This window comes from Anolis carolinensis, chromosome 2, assembly GCF_035594765.1.
Source record: "Anolis carolinensis isolate JA03-04 chromosome 2, rAnoCar3.1.pri, whole genome shotgun sequence".
NCBI lineage: Eukaryota > Metazoa > Chordata > Lepidosauria > Squamata > Dactyloidae > Anolis > Anolis carolinensis.
Genome location: NC_085842.1, coordinates 199,708,600 through 199,721,148, shown reverse-complemented (window position 1 = coordinate 199,721,148; position 12,549 = coordinate 199,708,600). Strand labels below are relative to the sequence as shown.

Here is a 12,549-nt window from a genome sequence, read left to right as displayed (position 1 = left end):
ATGCCATTTGAATGCTCGTGTCTGCAGTCCCCCAAACAGAAGTGAATCAGGATATGGAAATCACATCACATCACCTGTTTTGTATTCATCCATTCATCCAATGCTTTTGGGGTGGAAAGATCAGCCGCTTACAAGAAAAGTTGCCCAGGGGACACCTGACTGAATTCACTCAATCTTCGGGGAGGCTCTTTCCGTGTCCCCCAGCGATTGCTGTTGCCCGCTTTTGGTCCAAAACTATTTAGTTGCTTGTGATTTCTTTTCTTTTTTATTTTATTTCCATTATTTGAAATGTATTTGCTGTACCAATGCTTTTGACACGAAATAAATAAACCTGTTTTGTACCATTAATTATAGAGGATAACGGGCTGCTTGTTTGCAGCGAAAGCTCTGTTTTGGACCCAATTTTTTCTTTGGTTGATCTTACAAGAGCCTTGATACTTAGACAGTCTTCAGCTCATGGTGGTGCTGTGAAGTCATGGTTAACTAGAGTTTGGATATAATGTGTTGGAAGCAGAGCCGGCCCTAGGTATTTTTCAAGTGTAGGCGAAGAGAATTTTGGTGCCCCCCCCAAAACCAATCACTGAAAAATAAAAGCGTTGGATAAGCGAAAATGTTGGATAATAAGGAAGGATTAAGGAAAAGCCTATTAAACATCAAATTACATTAAGATTTTACAAATTAAACACCAAAACATCATGTTTTACAAGAAATCAACAGAAAAAGCAGTCTCGACTGCGCCCCTGTATGTTTTGCGCCCGAAGCAACCGCTTAATTCTCCTCATTGTTGGACCGGCTCTGGTTGGAAGTGACAAGTGTTATGTGCAATGTGTTGGACAGTCCTAACTTTAGTTTTTAAGGTATATCATTGACTACTACAGGAGTAGAGACATCACACTGGCAATGAAAGTCCGCATAGTTAAAGCAATGGTATTCTCTGTAGTAACCTATGGATGCGAGAGCTGGACCATAAGGAAGGCTGAGTGAAGAAAGATAGATGCATTTGAACTGTGGTGTTGGAGGAAAATTCTGAGAGTGCCTTGGACCGCAAGAAGATACAATCAGTCCATACTCCAGGAAATAATGCCCGACTGCTCACTGAAGGGAAGGATATTAGAGGCAAATATAAAATACTTTTGCCACATAATGAGAAGATAGTAAAGCTTGGAGAAGAGAATAATGCTGGGGAAAATGGAAGGAAAAAGGAAGAAGGGCCGACCAAGGACAAGATAGATGGATGGTATTCTTGAAGTGACTGGCTTGACCTTGAAGGAGCTGGGGTGGCCACAGCTGACAGGAAGCTCTGGCATGGGCTGGTCCATGAGGTCACAAAGAGTCAGAAGTGACTGAATGAATAAACAACAACCACAGGAGCCCCCAGTGGTGCAGTGGGTTAAGTCCTTGTGCCGGAAGGACTGATGATTTGAAGGTTGGGTTGCTGACCTGAAGGTTGCTGGTTTGACTCCAACCCAGGGAGAGCATGGATGAGCTCCCTTTATCAACTCCAGTTCCATGCGGGGACATGAGAGAAACCTCCCACAAGGATGGTAAAAACATCAAAGCATCTGGCCATCCCCTGGGCAACGTCTTTGCAAACAGCCAATTCTCTCACACCAGAAGCGACTTCCAATTTCTCAAGTCACTCTTGGCATGGAAAGAAATTTAATACTAAAGTTAGGATTGTCCATTCTATTGTACTTCCAATTTCTGTGTATAGTTGTTAAAGCTTCCCTTGTAATAGGAAGAAATTCAACTCCTTCATAAAGTGTTGCTGGAACAGAGTTATACTGATACCATAGAATGCTTAAATAGACCAATAAATGATTTCTAGAGGAAGTTACATCTTAACTTGCTCTAGAAGGCAAGATGACTAAGCTGATACTGTTGTACTTTGGCCATATCATGAGAAGACATGGCTCACTAGAATAGACAATAATGCTTGGTAAGGTAGAAGGCAATAGGAAAAGAGGAAGACTTCATTCCAGATGGATAAACTCAATCCTGGAAGTCTGCAAAACCTGAGCAGGGCTCCTGATAATACGGCAACTTGGAAGTCTCTCCTTCATGAAGTCACAATCAATTGAAACTGACTTGACACAATCAGCAAAAACAGAACAAAGAACAATTATAATTATCTCAACTCAGGACCGGCCCAAGGGAATCTTCAGGGGTACGCAAAAAAATTTTTGCGCCCCCCCACCGCGCCACGGGAGGCATGGTCAGATCTGGCCCCGCCTCCCACACCACGCGCGGGTGCCCTGACCCCACCCCCACGGCGTGGGGCAGCGTGGGAGGTGGGGCCAGACCTGGCCCCGCCTCCTACGCTGCGTGCGGGCGCCCTGACACCGCCCCCCACAGCGGGAAGCGGGGCTGGCCACGCCTCCCTTGGCGGGCACCCTGTCCCAGCCAAGCTGCAGCGGGCGTGCGCTGCGGCTTGGCTGGGACAGGGTGCCCGCCGCGGGAAGCGGGGCTGGCCACGCCTCCCGCGGCGGGCACCCTCTCCCAGCCAAGCTGCAGCGGGCGGGCGCTGCGGGAGGCATGGCCGGCCACGCCTCCCGCAGCGCACGCCCGCTGCAGCTTGGCTGGGACAAGGTGCCCGCCGCGGGAGGCGTGGCCAGCCCCGCTTCCCGCGGCGGGCACCCTGTCCCTACGGCAGGCGCCGCAGGAGGCGGGGCCAGACTTGACCATGCCTCCCGCGTCGTGCGGCCATGCCTCCCACAGCACGGGAGGCAGGGCCAGGACGCCGGAGGCGGGGCCAAGTGTGGCCATGCCTCCCAGGGGCTTGATAGCGCCCCTGGGAACATGGCGCCCAACGCGGGGGCGTGGCTAGCGTCCCGTGTTGGGCCGGGCCTGTCTCAACTTTCCCCCTTGCTACTGTGGTTCCTTCATGTTGCTCAAAAATACCTGTGGCAACTTACTTCTTACTTCCCTCATGCATCTGACCTCTAAGAATGTAATCCTGAGAAAAATCTGTAATTTTATTATATAAAGTAATAAGTTATTACATACAGAATTTTATAACAATGAAATTCAGCAGTAATTCGGAGTATCCAAGAAGGAGATATCAGTGATGGGGACTGTGAATAGGATCAAATTCCCCTCTCTTAGAATCACATGAAAATATGGATGTTTTATAATCAGTCAAAACAATGAACTATTTGGTTCTGCAGTATCTACACAAGGATGAACTACATAGGTAGTCCCTGTGGGTTTTTGCAGCCCTTGCCAGAGCCCAATCATCAAAATTGTAATGGTGCTTTAAAACAATTATTTTAAAACAAAATAAACTGTAAAGAAAATTACAATAAAATTTACATATTCAAAAGATACAATATTATGCTTGAAAACAAAGTAAGAGGCACCATATGTCTTATTCATATTGTAAAGTATGGCAGTTTTGTTTGCATTGCTTTTGCAGAATTGCTGCCTCTTTTATGTTTTGACAAGGCTTGTTGGGGCTATGCACCATGTTTTTAAGTACACTCAGACTCCCACAAACCTCCATGAAGGGCAAGTTTGCTTTAAAAAAGCAATGCGCACATATGCATTTCTTGTTTTATATTGAAAGAAGTGATACAGCGGAAGCAGCAGATTCAGTGAAGGTAGGGAATTATTTGTATGGCAGGTGTCCAGTGTGGTCTTTTAGTTCCTGGAAGTTGCCTACCCAGCCTATTATAACTGGAAGAACAGTATTACCTCCGTATCCATAGAGGACATGACCTTGCGCTTACCATGAAAACATGAAACTGCAGATAATAACAAACCCATTGATATGAATGATGCCTGGTAGAAGCAGGTCCCACTGATTTTTAGAAAAGTTTTATAGGTTTTACAAATATATATACAAAGGCTATCCACGAAGTAGATTACGCTTTGGATTTTAAAAAGGACAAAGTATAGGAGAAATCATTTACCATATGCAGCTGAAAGCCACATCCCAATACTACATCTCACGCAATCCCCATTGAAATCTAGGCACGTGTCAGATAGATAAATGAGCTTGGAAAGTTATGCCCCAGTAAATTCTGCCTCCTCTCTCCTCCATTTCCAACAATGGGGGCGTGGCTGGCAACACAGTGTTTTGGCGACGCTGCAGGAAGGGAGAAGGGGGAAGGGCTGAGGACACAAGCGGGAGAATGTACTGGGGCAGAACTTTTCAAACTCATTTATCTATCTGAGACATGCCTAGATTTCAATGAGGATTACATGAGATGTAGTATTGGGATGTGGCTTTCAGCTGCATATGGTAAATGATTTCTCCTATACCTTGTCATTTTTTAAATCCAAAACATAATCTAATTTGTGGATAGCCCTCGTATATATTAAAAAACTACAAGAAGTATCCCTTTGAATTTCTCCACAATGAGACAACACATGCAGGACATCAATCCTGCAAAGTTTCAGAAAGATTTGTTCATGTACTGATTTTTTCAATCAATTAAAAAGACCACAAGAGGTATCTCCTCAAATTTTGGCACATTGAGACAACACAAGCAGGGCAGCAAGCCTGCCAAGTTTCAGAACAATCAGCCTGTCCACAGATTTGTAAGAATTTTGCTAATTTAAGCAATGTCATACCGTATACCAGTCTTCATTTGCTTGCCCATAGAAAATCATGATAACCATAAGAAACTAAAGTCGATGCAGTCTATTCAATGCAATTTTCTGAATCAGTGCCCTAAATAACCCTAGGAACAGGCCTAAAAACCAAGACACTAATAAATATTAAATATTTTTTGTTGGACTGTGCAATTTGTGATTAGTTTAAATCAAGATGCAAATGCTTTACTTCTCCTCCCTGTGGTTGCATTTGAGAAACAGGGGAGATAACAGAATTTTGCATATTTCTGCATCTTAGCTTGTCTTTATATCAGAACAAATACATTTCTAACAGTTATTGTAAACAGATTTTCAGTGCTAGCAATACGTTTGCATGTTTTGCTATAACCAAAGTGAAGTGAAATAGTTAAAATGGAAACATAAATTATGGAAAAATTAAGATCTATTATGCATCCACCATGATTTATAAAGGTGACAGAAACTGGTACTTCCAGGTCTAAAGCTCTTCATCAACTCTTCCTTTCCCTTCTCACAATAAAATCTGTTATGTTTTCACAGCTGCCTATTTTTTTTTCCTTTTTTGGCTACAGGAGCCAGATGCATGAAGCAACCTGCATTATTTACTATTTATTTGTCTTACATGTACTAGTCACCATTCCAAATTTGCCAAGGGCATGTACCTGGGAAGAGGCAAGGAAAAGGGGAAATATGATGAAGTCGTTTTGAAATACATATCCATCTCCCCTTCCCAGTATAGTCACAGCTTAATCTGAATCACAGTTTCTGTAACTAAGCAAAGCAACACAAAGACATTGCTGCAAGGTTGATCATTTCGTGCGTGTGCAGAAACTGATTGTTTTGCTTTGGAGAAAGCTCCCTTTGGCAACAGGAAGTTCTTGACAGGCGCAACCAAACACAACACATTGCAGTATAATGGACCATGGGCTTTTTTTCTATGTATAAATGCACACAAACACTCCCTTAGGCTTTCTAAAAGGTTCTGCAGGGATTCTAAAGTGTACATGGTGCTACAGGGAGAAAAAAATTACCAAACACAGAGACTCAAGAAAGGAAAATTCTATAAAACTAATATTTGTGCTTTTTGTGACTATATTCTCTAAAATGAGAATTTGAGATGTTGCATTTCAAATGGAGAAAGGTTTAACTTGCTGAGCAAATTTTTGTACGTATAGTCAGCCTTAGTATCTATGGATTCAATCAACCATGGCTTGAAAATATTTTGGGGAAAATATCCCGTTATAGTCTCTCTCACTACTTCACAGATTCCCAGGCTCCCTTTGGCCCTCATTTGACTTGTTTGCCATTTTATATAAGGGATGCTATTTTACTACAACTGTATATAATAGGACTTCAGCATCCACAGATTTTGGTATCCACAGGAGGTCCTTAAATCAAATCCTAGGAGATTAATAGGGTCCACTGTATAAGCTTTTTCAGATTCCACCTTTCTATCATAACCACTGGTTGACGTAGCTTAAAGGGACATCACAGATGGGAAATTACCCCAGAGAATGGCTAAAAATCATTTTGGGTATTCATGGATCAAGAACCTAACCATATAGAACAGTGATTCTCAACTTGTGGCTCCCCAGATGTTTTGGCCTTCAACACCCAGAAATCAGCTGGTAAACTGGCTAGGATTTCCGGGAGTTGTAGGTCAAAACACCTGGGGACCTATAGGTCGAGGACCACTGATATAGAACATGTAGAGAAAGATTTGGTCCTCCAGATGTTGAACATAAATTTGCAGCAATCCTCACAATTGGTTATGCTTCCAAGGACTGAAGTTCATTGAAGTCCAACATGGGGGTTGGACTTGATGGCCCTTGTTTTCTCTACCAACGCTGTGATTCTATTATTCTGTGAACATCTGAAAGATGGAATGAATCTTATTTTTCATGGTAAAGGTAACTATTTTCATCTTATGGATGTTATGCTTCTTACTCTAGTATCAACAGTCATGATGGTGACATGTTTTATAATTGTGAAATGTGTGGTTTTGGGTTTCATAGTTCAAGAAGGATATTGATAAACTGGCATATGTCCAGAGGAAGGCAACCAAGATTATAAAAGGTATGGAACTAAACCCTATGCAGAATGGTTTAGGAAGCTGGATATGTTTAGCTTGGGGAAAAGAAGATTGAAAGGTGATATGATAACTATGTTTAAACACCTGAGTATAGATGATGGAGCTAATCTTGTTTCTGCTCTAGAGACTTGAACACAATCCAATGAATTGAAATCACATGAAAGAATATCACATCAAAACATGAAGAACTTCTTTACCGTAAGAACTGTTTGAGGCAGCTGGGAGGCAGGCAGACTTTCAGGAGTCTTTCAGAGTACGTTAGTTGGGCATTCCTGCATAGCAGGGAGTTGGGCAAGCTGGCCTTTGTGGTCCCTTCCAACCCTTCCAACAGCCTGTGTGTACTTATTTCTTGTGATTTTTTTTTTTTGAAACACTGCTTGATCTCTAGTTTTGGCATCTTAAATCCAGTTATGCAATCCTGCAGTTTTAGAGTGTTTATGTGCACCTTGTATATCTGGGAAGGAAGCCTGGCATTTCCTAAGGCCTGATCATGCCAGCTGGACTTTAGCCAAGTATTGACTTTTAGCCTAAATAAATACAGGCAGTCCCCGAGTTACAAAGACCTGATTTATGTATGGCTCATAGTTAAGAATGGGGGTGAGACAACAGGAAGTGAGAGATAGTTCTGTACAATGTAATCGGTATGCAGATGATGTTCAACACTATCACCCCTTTCTACCTGTTACTAAGGAGGCTGTTCAGGTCCTGAACCAGCGCTTGGCAGCTGTGACAGACTGGATGAGGGCGAACAAATTGAAATTGAATCCAGACAAGAAAGAGGCACTCCTGGTCAGTCGTAAGGCCGAACAGGGCATAAGATTACAGCCTGTGCGCGACAGGGTTACACTCCCCCTGAAGACACAGGTTTGCAGTTTGGGAATTCTCCTGGACTCATCGCTGAGCCTGGAATTCCAGGTTTCGGTGATGGCCAGGGGAGCATTTGCACAATTAAAACTTGTGCACCAGTTGCACCCGTACCTGACTTGGCCACGATAGTCCATGCTCTCATTACATCCTGAATAGACTACTGCAACATGATCTACATGGGGCTGCTTTTGAAGACTCTTTGGAAGCCCCAAATGGTCCAATGGGAGGCAGCCAGATTGCTCCCCGGGGGTGGCATAGAGGGAGCATACAATTCCCTGTTACGTGTCAGCTCCACTGGCTGCCAGTCTGCTACTGAGCACAATTGAAAGTGTTGGCTTTAGCCTATAAAGCCCTAAACAGTTCTAGCCCAGGATACCTATCTGAACAGATCTCCTTCTATGAACCACTGCAGAAATTAAAATCTTCTGGGGAGGCCCTGTTCTTGGTCCCACCTCTGTCACAGGTGTGACTGGTGGAGATGAGAAACAGGGCCTTCTCAGTGGTGGCCCCTCAGCTACAGAACTCCCTCCCCAGTGACATTTGGTCAGCACCTTCCCTTTTAGACTTCAGGAATAAAGTTAAAACATGGCTTTGGGAACAAGGTTTTGGAGAATCAGCAGTGAAATAAATGAACTTTAAATACGTGCAATGATAACTTGGAATGGGTCTGGACTATTTATTTATTTATTTACAGTATTTATATTCCGCCCTTCTCACCCCGAAGGGGACTCAGGGCGGATCACATTATGTACATATAGGGCAAACATTCAATGCCCATAAACACATCGAGACAGAGACGACAGACAGACTCAGAGGCAATTTAACCTTCTCCTGAGGGGATGTTCGATTCTGGCCACAGGGGGGAGCAGTTGCTTCATCATCCACTCTGATGGCACTTCCTCACTTCCTCATTCCAACGTTGTAAATTAGTTAAACTTGCCTCCCCACTTTTTATAAGTGGTACCTTATTTCCTACTTGATAGATGCAACTATCTTTCAGGTTGCTAGGTCAGCAAAGAGCAGGGGCTATATTTTATTTTTAATTGACGGGTGCTCACCCCGCCACGGGCTGGCCTTGAACTCATGACCTCATGGTCAGAGTGATTTATTGCAGCAGCTGTTTACCAGCCTGCGCCACAGCCCAGCCCCCGACTACAACTTTGGAAGATGTGATTTTAATAACTGCTGGAAATGTTCTTAATTGTTTTAATTGTTTGGTTTTAACAATTGTCTGTTTTTACGGCATCAAATTGTGCCAATATGTGAAGCTGCCCTGGGTCCCCCCCCCCCCCCCCCGGGGGTGGAGAAGGGCAGGGTAGAAATTATGGCAAATAAATAAATATCCATAAGAAGGGAAATTCACTCCATAAAGAGTTACCATGAGAAAAAGGTGTTTCCATTGAAGCTTTCTCATCAATTCTTGTTTCCACTACAAGCCACATTTTTAAAACTCCAGTGATCACAGGGACAGAAAGTGAAGTGAATTCTTCTGAACAGAGTCACAGACAGAAAAACAAACACCACTGGTGAATAACCCTTTCTTATGCTATCTAGGGCTAATATGTCGATGTATGTATGTTTGTGTGGATATGTGTGTGTCTGTGTCTGTGTGTGCCTGGGGACTAGACTGTATATAATTACTGGACTGTTTTGATAAGCGACATCTAATGGCATTTACTTCTTTCTACCCCAATTTTGCTTGCTACATTCAGAACTGAAGCCTCGAATGAAGGGCATTTAGGCATTATTAATGACACAAGGGATTAATCAGAGAGGTGTAGAGATAAGCAGCCCAGAAGCTTAGTCTTATTTCCATATATATTTTTTAAAAAACAATAACAACAACACAGCATAGAATCCAGTTAGGGATCAACAATCTTTTTACCAGTTTCTCTTTAGGTGCCTGAAAACTATGCTTGCTTTGGTTTGAAGGATATAATTGTCCTTTAAATTCATGGAGAATAATTTTCCTGCTTCATACTCTGCATTTATCTTCCTCAAGAAAAAGTTCAAATGTCGGCCCTAATATTTGTTAATTAAGCAATGCAGCACTTCATGAGAAGGACAAATATTTCCATCCACTCTGAATTAAAGAGAACTAAAAACACAACTTCACTTGTTATTTATAAAGGATTAACAGCTGCTTTAATAAATTTCCAGAGCTTGGTTAGAAAGCCACTGGGAATATGGAGCACTCCTTATACTGAGTTTTAGCAACCAATGTGACAGTTGCTCATAACCAAACTATTAGAGAATTTGTAGAACTTGGCTTTGTTATGGAAGATCAACACTGATTAATCCAGCTGTTAAATTAAGCCTGACTTGATTTAAGGAATCATAGAATAATAGAGTTGAAAGAGACCACATGGGCCATCTTGTCCAAGTCTGGCACTTTATGGTCAAAATGCTAGAAGTAGCTAGCTAGCATCTCTCTCTTTCAACTGCTACATCACTAAATAGTGTGAGGGACCCAACTTAAGTTAGAACCCAAAATGTGTATATATTCCATAAGGGCTTTAGCTCTTACTGCACAGTGTTCCCAGAACATTATTGTAAGGGAAATGGCAGTAAAGTAGACCTCTGACCGAGATAATGACAACAGTGGGACATTTAAGTGTCAAAGCTTACTAGGGTTCCAACCTGACAATTGCACCAAGATGAAGCCTCTGTGCCTCTAACCAAGCATACAGAGCAGGGTGGGGGAGTCACATGTCAGCTTAAATCCCTACCCATCTGCTGGCATGTAACTGGGTATACAGTTTCTGCCTAAACATTCTCTTGTGTATGTACAAAATGTACTTGCCCAAAGCTTGTTAATGCATACAGGATTTATACACACAGATCACTGAACTCCTGTGAGTTGGGACAGACTCTTCTGCCACAAATCTCTTCCTCGTGTACGTGTTCGATTAGTGAACAATTCTCATCGGAAGAGGACTTCTGAAATATTACAATCACTACTTGTAGAAGGAGTCATGCTTTGAATGTACAGAACCCTAGTTTCAAAGCATGCTTATTAAAACAGTAGAGATGCCTGGATGTAAGCCCACCAAGGATGCATTTTTATAGAACATAGACCCATCAACAGCTATAAACCATGATAGCTAAATATCAGGTCCTGGGGAGAAAATGGGAAACATTATTACTGTGATTTATGCCCAGCTTCTATTTATGTACAATATGGCCAAGTACTTATGGGAGCAGGACCTGTGGTTTCATCTACCTACATTCAACAAAATATATCCTTAATCTGAATTTTCTAGCTCCTTCAGGGCAACCACAGGGGAACGTCCATTGGAAGTAATTCATGTACGTAGGGTTTGCTATTATCCATGGTTTAACTGCTCCAGAAATATATTCCTGCAGATAAGGAATCGTACTGTGTTTATTTGATTGATGATAGCCCATCTTGGTGATAAAATATAGACATATCTTTCTTCAGCAAGGAAAGCTACTTGCTAAGGCTCACTTGAAAAGAAAGCCTTAAGGAAGGAAGATAGACATTAGGAAGCATGGATGTCTTCTGAAGAGCCTTGCAAAACCTGGGACCAGCTAGCAAGAAAGCCAAGGAGCACATTGTTGGTTACTGTTTGAACAAGGATGGTGTATATCTCCAAGCAGGACAGTTGTTATATCCCTAAATTTCCTGAAATAATTTGTCTCCTAGTGTTTATAGTTCAGAGATGCTCATATACCTACACATATGATATGCACTATATACATGAAACAATATAAACAATGAAAGAAGGAAGAACGTGATGCTAATGTAGAAAGAAAGGAAGCTCATCCTAATACAAGTAAACTGTGATAACTTATAAGAAAGTAATTGATCTAAAAATACATGTTAATTTTTAGGTGTTAATCTAAAAAATAAAAATAGATTTTGTAATGTTACTATTTTTGTTGGGCATTATGGACAAAGAATTTCATAGTAAATATGGATTTCTCTGCCAATATATGACAACAGCTGTGAATATACTGTTTATTCAGACTTGGAAATAAACAGAAGCACTAACAATGGGAGAATATCTTGGAACAATTTCTCCCCGTAGAGATGTTCAATGTGTTGTTGAAGGCTTTCATGGCCGGGATCACAGGGTTGTTGTATGTCTTTCGGGCTGGGTGGCCATGTTCCAGAAGTATTCTCTCCTGACATTTCACCCAAATCTATGGCAGGCATCCTCAGAGGTTGTGAGATATGGAGGTTGTGAGGTTGTGAGTCCTCTTCCATACCTCACAACCTCTGAGGATGCCTGCCATAGATGTGGGCGAAACGTTAGGAGAGAATACTTCTGGAACATGGCCACACAGCCTGAAAGACATACAACAACCCAATGGGAGAATGGTTTGCTAAAACTGTGTTAGCTCAAATTGCCAAATTAATGTGGATTTAAAGGATAAGGCAAATGAAGACTTTCTGAAAGATTGTTTGAGAACTTTTGGAGTAATAAGTAATCAGACTTATTTAGTTGTATCTGTAATTATAGATACAAAATTTTAAATTTGTTTTGCTTCTTTTCATTGCATTAAGACTTAGGGTTCAGAACCTTATTGCGTTTCAGTTATATATCTTTTTTCCCTTTTCTTCATTCTGTTTTATCTCTGAATGTGTTCTACTTGCAAGAAATAAGTAGATTCAGAGCCTTTTTAAAAAACGTATGCTAGACAGTACACAAGTGTGGCCAGAGATTTCATTTACCTGCGGCCTAAGAAGTATGGTCACTTGGCTTGAAAGTAATTCCTCTATTTGGCCCAAGTTTTATTCTCTAAAGCCCAGCCGTCTGCCTTTCTCAATCTGATAAGCAGCTGTCTGCTTCTCAAAATCCTTTCCCTCCCACTGTCCCTGCCCCATCACGCCACCTTTAACTGCAAACCTTCCATTCTGTTTATCACTGATAACAGCTGATGTTGTCATGCGGAGCAAAATACACAGTGCTCAAATTGAAGCCATTGAGCTGCTGACATAAGCAGGCACCCTGACATCAGCCTCCTAATGAGATGGAACAAAAAGATAC

General features: G+C 42.0%; 1 protein-coding gene and 1 long non-coding RNA gene across 13 annotated transcripts in view; one reads left to right on the top strand and one right to left on the bottom strand.

Annotated features, from left to right (window-relative positions):
* Window positions 1-12,549, bottom strand: part of nrg1 (neuregulin 1) — a 761,412-nt gene that overhangs the window by 492,759 nt on the left and 256,104 nt on the right. The gene's annotated exons all lie outside the window — the stretch shown is intronic.
* Window positions 1-12,549, top strand: part of LOC134296471 (uncharacterized) — a 38,355-nt gene that overhangs the window by 25,200 nt on the left and 606 nt on the right. The gene's annotated exons all lie outside the window — the stretch shown is intronic.